At 45.4% G+C, this 16,424-nt stretch overlaps 1 protein-coding gene across 3 annotated transcripts in view; it reads left to right on the forward strand.

Moving 5' to 3' along the window:
- Positions 1-16,424, forward strand: part of Hecw2 (HECT, C2 and WW domain containing E3 ubiquitin protein ligase 2) — a 362,611-nt gene that overhangs the window by 197,304 nt on the left and 148,883 nt on the right. Inside the window, exon 1 of one of the 3 annotated variants that reach the window (XM_028886448.2) lies at positions 12,865-13,304. The exons of the other annotated variants lie outside the window; for them this stretch is intronic. The gene's annotated coding sequence lies outside the window, so the exon portion shown is untranslated. Of the gene's footprint in view, positions 1-12,864; positions 13,305-16,424 lie in introns of those variants that run through there. 3 annotated transcript variants of the gene reach the window in all.

Raw genomic sequence — 16,424 nt, forward strand, 5'->3', positions numbered from 1 at the left:
AATGCTTTTTCTTCCCAGGTTGCTAAGTGGTTTTTGTTTTGTTTTGTTTTGTTTTGGGGGTGGGGGTGTTTCAAGACAGGGTTTCTCTGTGGAGTTTTGGTGCCTGTCCTGGATCTTGCTCTGTAGACCAGGCTGGCCTCAAACTCACAGAGATCTATCTGCCTGGTTCTGCCTTCTGAGTGCTGGGATTAAAGGCATGCACCACAGCTGCCCATCGATACAACTGTTCTTAATCCACATATAATTAATCTGTGGTGTGGGTCTTCACAGGAAAATTACACACATGCATGCACACAAAGTGTATCTACAATTTCATAGGCTTCTTGTTACCCCAAATACCTAAGCATGTAGATTAAAAAGGCTTCATCCAAGGTTGTGTGTCAAGGTTGCTACAGTTATATTAAGGGATATTGTGGTTTATCCATTTACCTTTTTTTGGTCTTAACTTCTAATAGACTTTTGCTTTGTTTTGTTTAATGTTATGTTTAGTTGTACTTTACTTAAAGCTAATGAAGTATTCAATACCATCCACACCCTACATCAGATGGCACCCTTGTAACAGTTTAGGAACTTTCTAAGACACTAAACTTATAAGTCTTGGTCCACGGAGAGCCTTGCCTAGGAATGCTGTTCCTCAATTGACCCTTCTAAGCCCAGTGGGTCTGGATTCAGGGAACCTCTTGCCAGCCTAGGGGGAGTTAGGTGTTTGCTTCCTGACTTTCCAGAACTTATCATCTGCCTTTATTTATTATGATATGAAGAAAGTTCCTGGCTCTTCTTTGAGCCTGTTCCTTTATAACCCCTGACCTCATGAGAAACCAATGGCTAGCTTGGGAATTTCATTGCTATTGACTCTTGAATAGTGGTAATTTTATGTGAACGTTTGTTTCGCTTGATTTTGTTGACTGATTTCCAGCTTATTAGCAATAGTGGATAGTTTTATGTCAACTTGACACAAGCTCAAGTCATCTAAGAGGAGGGAATCTCAATCAAGAAAATGCTACCATAAGATTGGATTGTAGACAAGCCTGTAGGGCATTTTCTTAATTAGTGATCAATGGGGAGGGCCCAGCCCATTGTGGGTGGTGCCATCCCTAGGCTGGTGGTTCTGGATTCTATAAGAAAGCAAGCTGAGCAAGCTAGTAAGCAGCACCCCTCTGCATCAGCTCCTGACTTCAGGTTCCAACCCAGCTTGAGTTCCTGTCCTGACTTCCTTGAGTGACAGACTATGATGTGCAAGTATAAGCCAAACAAATCCTTCCCTCCCCAACTTGCTTTTGGACATGGTGTTTCATCATAGCAATAGTAACCTTACCTAAGGCAATGCATTAAAGTAATATGGCATAAAACCATACACGGTCAGTTGGTGGGATGGCTTTGTGCTCACACAATCTTTGGTATCAGTGAGCCAGGTGGGGTTTTCAGTGAAGTTGGCGGTCACAGAACAGTGACTGGGAAAGACTTAGGACTTTGAGGGCATCCTCTTCTGAGAAACTGCTTATTGTAAACAGCAACTAATAGAACTGAGATGCCCCGTAGGGGGAAAAAACACTATAATTGTCAAGAGGTGATGTATTAGTTAATTTTCTGTTGTAATAGAATGCCCCAATAAAAAGCAACTTAGGAGACAGAGGATTTATTTTGGCTGGCAGTTCCAGAAGGGCTGCATCATGGCAGGGACGGCATGGCATCAGGAAGGTGAGGCTAGCCTGGCAATCAGGGAGCAGAGCGAGAACAACAGGAAGTAGGGCCCGCTGTGAAACCTCAGAGCCTTCCCACAGTGATGCACTTCCTTCAGCCAGGCACGGATTCTAAAGGGTCCAGCATCTCGCTGAGCATTGCAGCCAGCTGAGGACCAAGTGCGCCAACACGTTAGCCTGAGGGAGAAATTTCAGTCAATTTCACCATAGCAGGTGGCGTTGACGAGACAGACTTAATGGGATGGTTGAGGTGGGAACTCTAAAAGTCTCCTCTAAACATCCATAAGAATGCTGGGAGAAACTGCCCGATTGCCTTTTCCAGAACTCTGGAAATCAGCCGAAGGCTTTCAGTCTACTCAGGACACGGGTCGAATTTCTTTTCACACAGTAGGCTTCGGCCTTACAGTGCTGTACGTTGATGTAATGTATCTCTCTCCCCAGCTTCACGTAGTTCTGGAAAGCTACAGCCTTACAACCACAATAGCAATGAAGACCGAACTGAGCTGTCCCTAAAGAGGCCATCATGTGCTGAGAGCTGCCCACAAACCTCCTCCCTAGCAGGCCACCTCCCTTCAAAGAGTCCAAACTACTCTAGGGAGAAGCCTCATTCGTACGGCTCTTCTTTAGCTATTAAAAAGATTTATTTTTGTGTTGTATTATGTGTGTATTTGGGTATGTGACATGAGTGTAAATACTCAAACGAGCTGGAGCCACAGGTGGTTGGTTGTGAGCCGCAAGACAAGGCTGCCGGGAACTGAACTAGGGTCCTCTGCAAGAGCAGCAGGCACTCTCAACCACCAGCCCATCTCCAGTCCCGTACAGGCCTTTTCTTATTTAATCTGGCTCATCGATCACTTGGTGTAAACAGCCCTGCTGTCTTAGTTTTCTGTTTTCTATTGCTGTGATTAAAACTCGATGGCCAAGGCAACCTAGAGAAGGACGGGTTTAGTTGGAGCTTACGGTTCCGGGGTGTTATAGTAATTCATCACCGTCGTGGTGGGAACATGGCGGCAGGCAGACAGGCGTGGCCTGAAGCAGCAGCTGAGAACTCACATCCCGAGATACAGAGCACACTTGAAGCCCCAACTCCACCCCTGTGGACAGACCTTCTCTAAGAGGACCCCACCTCCTGTTCTCCCCCAAATAGTTCTGCCAACCGGGAACCAGGCCTTCAAACATAGAAGCCTATGAGGGCTGTTCTCATCATGCAAACCCCACCACACTTGGTCCCAGGATGTCTGCTGAACGCATGCAGTGACGACATGCCACACATCATAGAAAGGGGTGACTGAAAGACATGTAGAAACGATATGGGGCAAAAGGTCTCCACAGAAGGCTTTGAAAAGCTCTAATAGAGTTCTGGAAATCATATGTGCATGGCTGCAGACATGCCCAGGAAAAATGGAAGGTCATGCTTCCTTCTGCTTCACCCGAGGCTGTGTCTAGGGAGGAAGTAAAGGTTAAGGCAGGTAGAGTGTTGATGATGTGATCTACTGTGTATACAGCCCATCAGCAAAGGAGACTTACAGGGTACTCTGTGTTTAAGGGATTCTTTGTCTAGATGTTAGCTGATATGTAAATGAACTGAGAAGACATTAGTGGCCACACACAACAGCTGTTTAACAAAGTCTTTATTATGCCTGAGACAGTAAACAAGAATTGTCTAATATTAAGATTTCAGCCTCTTTCTCCCATCCTACTTTGCCCTCTTAGGGAACAACATGCCAAGAAACAGAAAAGTACAGCAATGATGTTTTCAGCTTTAAGTGAGTGTATTTGTTGTAGCAGCACCTGAATTAAAACAAAACAAAACAAAAAGCATTACTTCCAGTACCAGAGGCTTGTCTGCTGTTTCTCCCAGTAACGGTCCTCATCTGAAGTAGCCACTGTCCTGACCTCTCGCACTATAAAGAACTTACTGACCCTTTCATTAGTTTTACTGAGGACTCACACAGACGACCCAGGATGCTCTCATCTGAAGTGCGCAGTGTTGTGAATTTTAGCAAACACACAAGCCCTGTAACTGCCATCAGATGAAGACTTAGGGCATTTTCAGCATCCTAAACCCTCTCCTTCCCCTTCCATTTACAGTGCTCCTAAGAGTTGGCTTTCAAAACTCTACGCCAAATTTGCCTAGTTTGGGACTGTGAAAACAAAAGGAATTCCGTAGCGGTTATTTTGTGCGGCATTTTTATTATCTTCTTGCCCAGTCATTGTCTTAGTGATGCTGAGAAGTCTCTCGCTGGTTCTCTAAGATGCCACACTTTCTAGACTTCTGCTTAGTTCCCTGGTAGTGTCTTTAAGCCTCTTCCATGGTCTTCTGTGTTTCTTGTCAGTTGGCGATCACCACAAAGATCTTGACTAGGATCAAGCTGAGCTTTCTATGTTGTTGCTCTGTGGTGCACATTTGCACCCCAGCAAAAGGTACGTAAGATGTTTGGTGACGACCCTTTCCTATTCTTTGATTTTTTTTTTTTTTAACTTTAGAAGGTTATGTTTATTCTGTTATATGCATGTAGGTGCATGGAGGCACGTGTACCACATACCATGTGTGTGGTCATCAGAGGACAACTTTCAGGAGTCAGTTCTCTCCTTACATCATGTAGGTCCTGATGATTGGACTCGGGCCATGAGCTTGACATTGGTCCTTCACCCGCTGAGCCATTTCTCAGGCCCGAGGCTCTCCTGTTATCTGTGATGCTGACACTGCTTTGGGTTAATACCCACACTGGAAGTTTCTCAACCATTTTTCATGTAGTATTTCCAAACGTATTGTTCTCTTCCGTGCTGTAGCTCTGCCAGTGGTGACTAAACGAAGTTGCCCTTTTTGGTGAGTGGCAGTATGTGTTTTAAGTTGTTCTAAGCTCATGTGTTAAAAATATTTCATGTGTTTTAATGAGTAGCAGAGTTTTGGAGGCCAATGTGAAAAGCCATAAAAGGAAGTATTTTAAGAATAGTTTCAACATTTTCGTACATCTGACTTTGTTTATTAAGTCATAACAGATGATTTTTTTTCATGTGTAAAGAAATCAATACCTTCCTGGCACTTCTTTTTTTTCCTTCTTGTATTCTTATTTATTTTTTCTGAAGGAAGTTTTTAAATTGGAAAAAAATTGTGTTTTTCAAATGTTTGATTGAGATGTTTATATAGGATCATTGAAGCAGGTTAGAAGGTAAAATCACTGGATCATAATGAGAGTATTTTATAATGAGAATACAGACTCTTAAAATGTAGCTTGTCAGGAAAGGGCGGAAGTGAACCAGGTTGTTACAGTTTGTTCCAGGAAAGGCACCTTGGACGGATGCCATCTACTCTTACAAAGATGTCCTATGACTTCAGTTTTATTTGCTATATTTAACCTTTCCCAAAATGATTATGAAAAAAAAGAGTGTGTATAATAAAGACATTAGCACAGTTCCTTTAGTTGGTTGAAAACAGGCAATTCTTCCCTTCCAAAGACGTTGCTTCCATGTCAATGAAAAGATGAGCGGGATCTCTCCCTATGAGGTAGCTGGATCGGGGTTACCCCAGAGCTCACTCACCCTAACCGGCTGCTTTCCTGATGAGCTGCCACTGGTCGGCCTAACGTATTTGTCATAGTGAGAACATTCAGACTTTCCAGCCAGGATTCGGTCTTTCCTGCCGGGCATTACAGGGGCACTGACACCTGAGAGGAGCCAGAGAGCTAGTGTGTGCTCTGTGCCTGGCTCCTTCCTGCTAGTGTCCCTGCCGCTTCACAATCCTTCAGGATGGGATTAGCTCTGTATTTTGTTGCTGTCCTGCATGTGCAGACAAGGAACCAAAATTTAGGAAGGTTAATCATTTGGCTAAGGTGTCTACTTTGGAAAAATAACCAGAGCTATCCTCACAATCTGTCAGAGAGTTCTCAGTCATATAATTATGGGAGAAAATGTCTCACTTTGAACTTTAAACAAACATTAAGGAAATGTAATGGCCAATTTAGTATGCAAGCTAACAAGCTTACCGCTTAGAGGAAAGAATTTGGATATGTAAAGGTTGACCTTATTCTTTTCTCAATAGGAGATATAATAGTGTTGGGGGATCTCTTAGTTTTCAGTCCTCCTTGGGCAAAGGTCTTGGCAACTAGGATGTAGTAGTTATTATGGTGACGTTACCCATTGTGTGGAAAGATTCATACTTCCAGGGTCTCCATCTTACACCTTTTATAAACACCATGTTTAACTTGGAAGTGAAAAAAGTTATTCTTGGCAACATTCTCATAGAAAAGTAGACACTGTGGGTGCCTCCGTGCCAGCTCCTGACCAGGAGCAGGAACTCTAAGGAATATTTCCACATCTAACTTTGATCCACTGAGAACGCCAACCAGTCTTTTCAACTATGGCTCAAAAATGGACTGTATCAGAACTGCATGGATTTGTTCCTGAAAACACAGATTCCTAATACCTATCCTGTTTTGATTGTGCAAGCGTCCCAGAAACACTTTAATGCATGTGCAATCAAATTTGGGAACCATTTCTTCAGGGCATAAAAACCTGCAAGGTATGTTTGACTCTGACTCATACATATACTATTCAAAATTCTAATACCAATTCTGAAAATGCTCATTAATGCAAAGATGTTGGAGTCTCCTGTTGCATGCGTTCGGCAGCATACCTCTTGGATGTATTCCTAGGCTAACTGTTGTCTTAATGATATGTAAAGCATCACTGGAAAAAGATAGTATTCCATTTTGTAGATTAAGGGAATAGATTCAAATAAAATTATTTACATTATTCTCCACTGGTTTCATTTTAATTACAGATTTTTACATGCCTAAAATCTATGCCAATATCCATCCTGACTTACAATAATATTGTATTTGTGATTAAAAAAAATAGCATAATGTCTCTGACCAAGGTTGGAGCTTCTTTTTTTTTGCAATTGACAGCAGTCAGTGGAGAGATGTGTAACTGGCCAAAGTGCTTATAATAAGAGATTGAGCGCTCAGTCCTAAATTAGGCATCTGTATTAACTCCGTGCCTCCAAAACACACACACACACACACACACACACACACACACACACACAAGCAGACACACATACCACCACCACCACCACCACCAAGGCTCAGAACATCAAGGAAGTGAAGACAGAAAGAACGTAAGAGCTGAAGGATGAGAGGAGTGTTGTAAAATACTGTCTTCTGGACAGATGTGGCTGTTGCAAATCGTAACCTCACCCCAGCTGTGGTTACCCACATAAAACCTAGACAGAGGTCCAGCCAGCCAAAATCCTGGTACAGACAACCTCTGACTCTTTGCCCCTCAGGACAGGGACTGAAGTGGTGGTCTGGAGAGTTACTGAAGGGTTAGGCGATGGGTTGTCTATGAAAATAACAGTGCTTGTGGTGAATTCTTGATAGGTAATGGTCATTCTTTTTGTTGAGTTTGCTTGCTTACCACTTTCTAAGCTAAATTTTATAAGCCATGCATTTCATATATGTATATCAACTTGGGTTAAATTTGAAATCCTATTTTTGATTTTTTTTGAAAGTCAGGGATCTCACTTTTCTGAAAATTAAAATAAGCTTTCTGATTTATGTAGAAATGTCTTTCATTGGGAGATTTGGAAATCTGAAAACAGAGTGAGAAGTGAGTGTTTATTTGGCTGCAGAGGGAAAAGCCACCAATCCAAAGTGCGGCAGAGGCAGGCCTGTGAGGTGAAGTTCCAGTACCTCAGACTCTGGCATGCATGCGGGGCGGGCTCGTGAACGAACACAAAGGAGATCTATAGAGGCTGTTCTGGAGAAGGGTTGTTCCGTCCTGGTGTGCAGACCTTGGTGCTGTTTTGCACTTGGCAGCAGCGTGACCATCGCTGGGGAGACGCTGCTGGACTTGGTTGTCAAGTTGTATTGTAATCTGAGGATTGTGTCTTCGCTCTCTCCGGCTTTACTGCCAATACGCAAAGCATCCCGCGAGCTTTGGGGAATAAGCTACTTTAGTTAAATGGTGTCTTTAATTTTCCAAGATTAATCCATTCAAAGGCCACAAACCACAGTGCTTCCCACAGGCATCCTTTCGAATCAATAGTTTTGAAAGCGAAGGACTCTAAAAATAATCATTTGAGGTGTCAGAAAGCGATCTCATGGCACTGGGGGCAGAACCGGTTTTCATTCTTTTGTGCTTGGCCTCAGGCTTCTGTCTCTCCTTGTGCACTGATACTTCAAGTTCCTAGAGCTTGCCCTCTCTTCCTGCTCTTCCCCCTCCCCCACCCCCACCCCCGCCCCATCCCGCCCTGCGTTCTGGTCACCCTGATCCTCTGCATTCCTGGAAAGTGCAGCCCTGCTTTGCACGGCTGGGCCTCTGCCTGGCCCTCCCCCCCCCCCATCACCTCTGACTCCTCCCCTCCAAAGCCAGCTGCTGGGCGGCATCCTTCAGGGCTCAGTTCTCACTGCCTCCTGGAGGTATCGTCCTCTTGTCTGTGGATCAGGTCATTTGGGCAGCCGCTCACTCTTTGCTCCTGGGGCCTCCTCTTTCCCCTGTATAGAAGGTACTTTTGTTATAATCTGTGATTACAGATTTAACTCCTCTGCTCCACGGAGGGAGGAACTCTGTTTGTACCACGCTATCTGTCCCTGCCCAGTACCACATGAAGTCCCTTTATCCCAGTCAGTGGACACACAGTGGACACAGGAAGGAGCCTCCCCATTTCAATGCTGTCGTTGATTTTGTTGGCTTGCTTCATAAACAACTGTAGGCTGGAGACAGAAGTAACATAGGGAGATTCTGGGCCCGATACTGGATACACCTGCTCAGTATGGTTGTTTACTGTGCCTGAAGAGTGGCTGTGTCTGAATTACCTGTGTTTGAAAAGTTCCCTCCGTGGGAAGGATTATGTGGTGGCATGATACCTGAGCCCCAGCATTTACTGTCTTCCCGCACCCCACACTTTAAAGTTCTTTATTGTCCATTGGGAGTTTAGTTTCTGCTCTATTTGCAGTGTTAGGTATAGAGTAAAAATTTTAAAATATTTTAATTATGTGTACGCATGTATGTCTGTGTACCTGAGTGCAAGTGCCCTCAGAGGCCAGAGGCACTAGATCCTCTGGGGCTGGGACTTCAGACGGTTGTGAGCCACCTGACCGGGGTTCTGGGGACTAAATGTGAATCTTCTGCATGAGCCAACAGCACTCTTGACTGCTGAGCCGCCTCTCCGGCCTGTAGTAAATGTTCAATCCATTGCCATAGTAATAGTGCTAGGGTCAAGTAGGTGCATTCATCCTTTATATAAGAAAGCCTGTTGGATGCTGGTAACACATGGATGGACCAGGACCTGTGAGTCAGCTGAAGTATCATATGCATGTGGAAGGCCAGGGATCATGGCGTGGGACACCTTACCCGGCTCTGTGAGCCTCCCAGTAACGGAAAGAGAATCTGCCGGTCCATCACCACAAAATAGCCAAGAGCTCAAGGTTTTGAACTATGTTTTGAGTGGAAATAAAACCAGAGACGCTCTGTTACTAAGTTTGTTATTAATTGGCTGCAGCCACCTTTGATGCTAATAATGGAAGTGAATCAGTATTTCCTATTAGCCTGTTTTACTGATCTGTTGGTGACTGCGGCCATTATGAACCCATTGGCAAGTTAGTGAGGTTGAACTTTTCAGGAGCATTGCTTGAGGAGGCACAGTGACGGAGTAGCACTTGGCTCTGGGTGTTATTTAGATCTGATTTCAAGTCACAGCATAGATGAGCTGCTGTAACAGGCATCCCTTCCTCCTGTGGACTTCATCCTTAGAGCGGCATGGTAGCACTCTTCGGAAGGTTGCTTTGTTCCTGCTGTTTGTTTTGTTTTGACAAAGGGTCCCAGTGCCTAGGTCAGGCTGGCCTCAAACTTGAGTTCCCTGCAGCCTCTTTGGTGCTGGGATCACAGGTGTGTCCCAGAGACCATTTTAAAAGCAAAGCCTTTGTGTTCCTGGCACGCTGTAAGCACTCTCTGTGCACCTGCTGTCCTTCCCCCAGACCCCAGAGTCACAGCGATTTGTCCCAAGACTGTGCTGGGTCTGTCAACCACAGTCACAACCACAGTTTACCCAGTGTCAGAACCAGCACAAAGCTCTTTGGCCCATCAGAGCGTCCAGGTGGAGGGTGTTGGGATCAAGGGAACCGCAAGGAGGAAATGCAGTTGCCAGCTCTAAGGTGGAGCTTACAGCCTCACCCCACAGGAAACTCACCAGGAACAGAAGGACAGTTCACCTCATTTCCCTGCATGTGTTGGGAAAGGTTTTGCAGTCTTAAATGGCATTCAGCAAGCAGTTAATAATTGCAGAGTCTGATACAGGTGCACTGACATGTTCACTGCACTCTGTTCTTCAAGTACTAGTGGGTCTGAATTGGGTATTCCCCTACCCAGACTCTTTCAAGTATAAGACAAGGGTACTAGCTGTAGATTTTTGCTTTTTGAAATTCCCCCCCACACACACCTTTCCCGTGCACTTCCCTGCTCTCTCTCTAATTTATGGTCTCCACTTCTTTAATTGTTGTCACACATGTATACTTATTCCTAAATGTATAAATAGGATCTGCTCAGTCTGCACGTATGCGTGTTTTCAGGGCCGATCGTTTGGTACTGGATAACCAGTTGGTGTGCTCCAGGGAAGTCCTTTCCTCCTCCTCTCAGCGTTCCTTCATGTTTCGTAGTTCTTTGTCTGAAGTTGAGGCTCTGTGAGCCGCACCCCAACCCCATCGGCATGTCTACTGGTACCGCCTTCCTTCAGGTATTGTTTAGGCAGCCACACTGGTGAGTGATTCCTAGGAGAAGAAATCTCACAGCACCTTCCTGTTCTTCTGGCTCCTGCCATCCTGCTTCCTCGTCTTCCGCAGTGACTCCTGAGGCTTCGGTGTGGGGGTGGTGTTGTAGTTGTACCAGGTGTGGGAGTGGTGTTGTAGTTGTATCAGGTGTGGGAGTGGTGTTGTAGTTGTACCAGGTGTGGGGGTGGTATTGTAGTTGTACCAGGTGTGGGAGTGGTGTTGTAGTTGTATCAGGTGTGGGGGTGGTGTTGTAGTTGTACCAGGTGTGGGAGTGGTGTTGTGTTGTAGTTGTACCAGTTGGGGCTTGGCAACACATAGTCATTTATTCTCTGCACTTCGATTGGTGGTGATTTTCTGTGCCGGTCTCTGTTGCAAGGAAATGTTTCTTTAATGAAGGGTGATAGCTATACTTCTCTGTGAGTATAAGGATGTGTATTTAGAGTATAGTTAGAAATCGTTCTGGTTCAGTAAAGTGGTGGTCCTAGGTTCTCCTTCTTTGTCTAAGACTAGCCTTGGATAGCTGGCTAGGCTTCCAGTACCAGACATGATTTCCTCTTGTTGAGTGGTTCTTGTATCCAATTAGAGAGGTGCTGGTTACTGCCGAGGTCTACATACCATTATGACGCTGTTTGGGCTATTGTGCCATGCTGATCATTGCTGTAGTTCACGGGCACCATAGCTGAGCAGGACTATCGTCAGTTGCTCCCCTCCCTTGGATGCTTATACGGGGCCTTCTGACATCCTAAAAACTAGTCCCCAGGGAGGGCGTTCAGGACAGGGCCATCTCAGATCTCCAGGTCTTGTGTCTGAAGTTCATGGTATTTGCAGCAGTAGGGGCAGACTTCAGACTCTGGGAGGCAAACGAGGGTAACGGAGAAGCTTATACTGTTTTGGGGAGTCTCTTGGACAATCCTCATGCCTTTTGCTTGTATTTTGTTAAATAGTCTATGGCTCTTGAGGGGGGAGCATTGTCAGCCCAGATGGGAATACACACACACACACACACACACACACACACACACACACACACACACACACAGACAGAGACAGAGAGACACACAGAGAGAAACAGAGAGCGACAGACACACACACACACAGAGAGACAGAGACACACAGAAAGAGAGCGACAGAGAGAGAGAGACACACACACACAGAGACAGACAGACAGAGACAGAGAGACACACAGAGAGAAACAGAGAGCAACACACACACACAGAGACACAGAGAGAGAGAGAGACACACACACACACACACACACAGAGAGAGACAGAGACACAGAGAGTGACAGACACAGAGAGAAACAGAGAGTGACACACACACACACACACACACAGAGAGAGAGAGAGAGAGAGAGAGAGAGAGAGAGAGAGAGAGAGAGAGAGAGAGAGAGAGACTTGACCCATCTATAGCACTCCTCAGCACGTGAAGGACTCAACATGCTACTCCACGGACACTTGCTCAGGCATGTTCATTGCACTCTGTTCACAGTAGTTCGGGAATTGGAAACAAAGTTGGTGGCCTTCAGTAGAGGAGCAGAAAATGAAAATGTGACTCATATACACTGTGGAATAAGACTCAGCTGTAAAGGAAAATGCAGTCATGAAAATTTCAGGTAAATGGATGAACTGTAGAAGATCATATTGAGTGGGGTAACCCAGTTCCAGAGAGACAAACGTCACACTTTCTCCCTCATCTGAGGCTCCGAGCTCCATATCTTCAGATGTGAAGATTTGACCAAGTCTGGGTAACTGCAGAAACCAGGAAAGCAGAAAAGGACCATGGGTAGAGGAGAATAGCAGGGTACAATTGATTTGTAAGGGAGAATGGGGGCCTTTAATTAGGTGGGGGGATAGAGATTAATACAGAAGAAGAGAGGAGAGTGAATTAACCGTAAGAATGCCTAAAAAGTTAAAAGGAGTCATTTTATTCTCTGGCTACCTAACCTTTATACAATGCATATAAGTCTTGGTACTAGCTACATTGATCATCGTAGCCATTTATACATTGAAAGTAAGGTCAGAAAATAACTTCTGAATTGATGACTGTTTGGAGATTTTCATTAGAGCCATATAATGTTTGCAAAGGCTTTAGTCCTTTTTAATAACTTGAGGTGATAAGTCTACAGATTGCGATCTGGATTGGGTTGGTGAGCCTCAGGGAGGGCCATAAGCTGACAAAAGGAAATGGTGGGCTGGAGATTGTAGATAGCAACTCCTCTGTTCGGAGTCCGTCAGACTGCAGGCTTCCGTGTGGGACAGCAGGCTGTCTGTGTGACCGACCCCAGCCTACTGTGTGTGTGTGAGTGTGCGTGCACATAACTCATTCCCTGGAATTCTCCCATGGAAAAGCAAAGGAAGGAAGCTGAGGGGAGGATGGGGCGATTGCATCCTGTCCCCGTCCCAGGGAGTGGCCCACAAGTGCCTCAGCAGAAGGGACATAATGTGATCAGCTTTTTCACTTAGGATGCCCGAGCAGTAACAAGACTTGATGTGTGGCCAGGGTGGCTCATTGTTGTTCTTAGCTGGGCAGGACTGTTCTGTGGAGGTCACCGCAAGTCCTGCCTAGTGTTCCATTTCTGGAACATCCGAGGGAGCAGGGAGAGGCAGGGGCATCCGTGAAGTGGACCTGGCAGGCTCCGAGAGCCACCTGAGGACTCCCAGGCCTGCTGCGGCTTCGGTTCTGGGTGCCGGCTGATGACGTTGCCAAGTGGCTAGGCCAGGCGCATGGTTTAAGCAGCATGTGACATATCCCTCCTTGCGGCTTCCTCTGCCTGGTTTGAGCTGATGGACTCTACCCCGAAAAGGCAGAGAGGAACTCTCTGAGACTGGTAAAGGTAAGGTACAGGAAGATCCTGTGGAATGGATTTCGCTCCGGCCTGATTTCTGTTCTCTCTGCCTTTCGCTCTGAGAAGTTCTTCAATGTAGTCCTCTCTGTTGGTAATGGGGGGTTATTAGTGAACGGTGTGGTGTCTTTGTCACAGTTAGTCACTTGACAGCTCAGGGCAGGAGAGAAGTGCTGGGGTTAAGACAGGAAACTTTCGAAGTAAACAGGAAGTCCCCTTATTGCATTCTAGAGCCCCCAGTTGGAGTGGGTTGCTTTACTGGTGTGTGGCAAGTACAGCTTCTCCCTCCAAGAAGACTTTTGGAAGTGGCCGAGACTGAATCTAAACAGGATTTATTATCTGCCCCTTGAGAAAGTCATTTTTTGATGAAATTTAAAGCTTTTCTTTCAGGGCATGGGGTGTTTAAAGCACATTGATTTTCAAAGGAAAGGGTCAGTGGACAAGCATGTGGAGACAATGCCCTACAGACCGTGGATGTGATGATAATCTGAAAATTAAAACTAAAAGAGGATTATCTTTGAGTGACAGAAGGAGAGAGAGACAGAGACACACAGAGAAAAACAGGATTTTATGTAGTCCAGGCTGGCCTTGAAGTTGCTATATAGCCAAGGATGACTTTGACTTATGATCCCCTGCCTCTGTCTCCTGGGTCCTGGGGCTCACAGATGTTGACACTCTGCCTAATTTATGTTGTTCTAGAGTCAAACCTAGGGCCTTATGTGCTAGGCAAGTGCCCTTCCAGTTGACTTAGACTCCCAGCTCTGGAAAGTATTTTTTTTAATAGTTAAAGAAAGGAGGATGTACAATCAAAACCCATTATCATTGCTAGTGACGTTTTTATACACATGCTGCTGAAAAATTAACCTGGTTTCCTTGTGTGGGGTGGTGAGGGCACCTCCATGTGGTTCTTAGGGAACTGGATTTAAGACTCATTAAGCCCTGAGTGACTTCATTGCAGAACTGGTCAGGTCTACCAAGTTGTGTGCTCAGGGCAGTTCCCGCTCACTGTGGAGCACACTGACATCCAAGTACATGTCCCGGATCTGCAGCCTTGTGGCAAGTGTTGGTCGAAGAGCCGAGGTTTGGGCTGGGGAGATGTCTCTGTCAGGAAAGTTCTCGCCGTGCGGGTATGAGGACCTGAGTTCAGATCCTCATGTTGAGTGCAGCAGCTCATGCCTGTAACCCCCAACGCTGGGGAGGCAGAGATGAGGATTCCTGGAGTGCACAGCTCGGCCATTCTAGCCAATTGTTGAGCTCCAGGTTCAATGATGGACTCTGTCTCAAGAAAATAAGATACGGAATGACTGAAGATAGTCAGTGTTGACCTCTGGCCTCCACAGACATGCACACGTGTACACATGTATTCCCACGCTAAAGATATACACATACTAAAAAAGAGGAAGTTTCAGAAACAAAAATAAGCATGCTTTTGTTTTTATTTATGGGTATTTGTGAGAAATTAGACAAAATTAAAAGGAAAAACTGGGAAGCTGGAGAGAGAACTCGGTTGGTAAAGTGCTTGTCTCCCAAACATGTGGACCTGAGTTTGATCCCAGAACCCTTGTAAGAAAAAGAAAGTTCTGAGTGTGGTGGGGTGTGCTTGTAATTCTTTGCTGAGTCAACAGAGACAGGACAATCTCTGGGCTCACTAGCCAGCCATTCTAGCCCAAATGGTGAGCTCCAGGCTAATGGGAGACCTTGTCTCTGTTTCAGAGGGTGGCATCTGAGCTTGTCCTCTGGCTTCCAGATGAATTATCCAAACATACATACACACACACACACACACACACACCACAAATCAGAATTAAAAACTAAACCATGAAAACATGGGGAATGAGGTTGAAGAAATGTGCTTTTGCATATGAAAATCAGCTCCCTTTGAAAGAAGGTTGAAGTAGACGAAAAATTATACAAATGCACGTTTTACTCTTGCGATGTTCCTGGCTTGCATGGTTTATTCATATTCTCCTTGCAGCCCTTCTAAGCCAGGTACTGTTAGTATTTTATACACTAAGGAGACAGAGCCCATGCCATAGAAAGGAGAAATGAGGCTGAAACATTGAGCTGCTGTAGCCACACTGCTGCAGCCAGTCCAGGGGTGTGGTACCCATGGCATCTGCAGCATGGGCTCACCACCTAAAGACAGAAGGCACACATCTCTGGCCATGTAGAAGGTCCATTTGGACTCGGTGCCAATGGTGTGTTGCATTGAGGGTTCTGCTAAGTGATGGAGAGCAGGAGCTTTCTGTCCTGACTAAGGTTGAGCAAGGGAAAAGTTGGACTTTGAGGAACTATTTGGGTAAAGAGAGGGGTGTGTGGTAGACATACAGAATGAAATTACAGATGGTGGTCTGATGTGGAGAGGAAAGAGATGGGTGAGCCACCTTTCAGAGCTGCAGAGCTAAAGGGTCAGAGCTTTTGTTTTAAGGGTGGCTATTTACGTGTCCCACTGCTCTCTGCACATGAAGGATGACAGGAAGAACTCTATGTCCAGGTTATGACTGTGGGACTAGTGTTTGCTTGTTCATAAACACTGGGGACTGTCTGCTTTCCTTCTATAGGTTGCTCTGTGGCTAGTGTTTGCCCGTTTATAAGCATCGGGGACCGTCCTCTTTCCTTCTACAGGTTGCTCTGTATACAATAGACAGGGTTGTTTGTTTATTTTTAATGCATATCACTTCAGTCCCCTGCTTAAACTTCTAGTAAGTGACTTTCCAGCATCCTCAGTTTGGATGCTTGCTGTGATACGGACAGACAGTGACATGTAGCATGTAGTGAAGCATTTATCTAATTATTCTTTATCAATAAAACTCGGGAGTCAGATACTGAGATAAGAGAATGCTCTCTCTCTCTCTTGTTCCTGGATCTAAAAGAGGCCGAGACCCTCTCTAAGCCCCACCCTACTCCTTCCTGTATCTCTCTATCTGTCCTCAGCCCTCCAAAACTTCTATGGCTAATTTTAGTCATCTAGTAGTGAGCTCCATCCTCTGACTCAAGGCAAACTTTATTGGCAAGCTTGGGAGTATCAGAGTGAGATCAAAATATCACACAACATATAGGAACACAATCTTTGGAGCAAAGTCCTGGACTTACTGTGTGGTACTATAGTCC

The sequence above is a fragment of the Peromyscus leucopus genome, chromosome 13 (assembly GCF_004664715.2).
Source record: "Peromyscus leucopus breed LL Stock chromosome 13, UCI_PerLeu_2.1, whole genome shotgun sequence".
NCBI classification, from domain to species: domain Eukaryota; kingdom Metazoa; phylum Chordata; class Mammalia; order Rodentia; family Cricetidae; genus Peromyscus; species Peromyscus leucopus.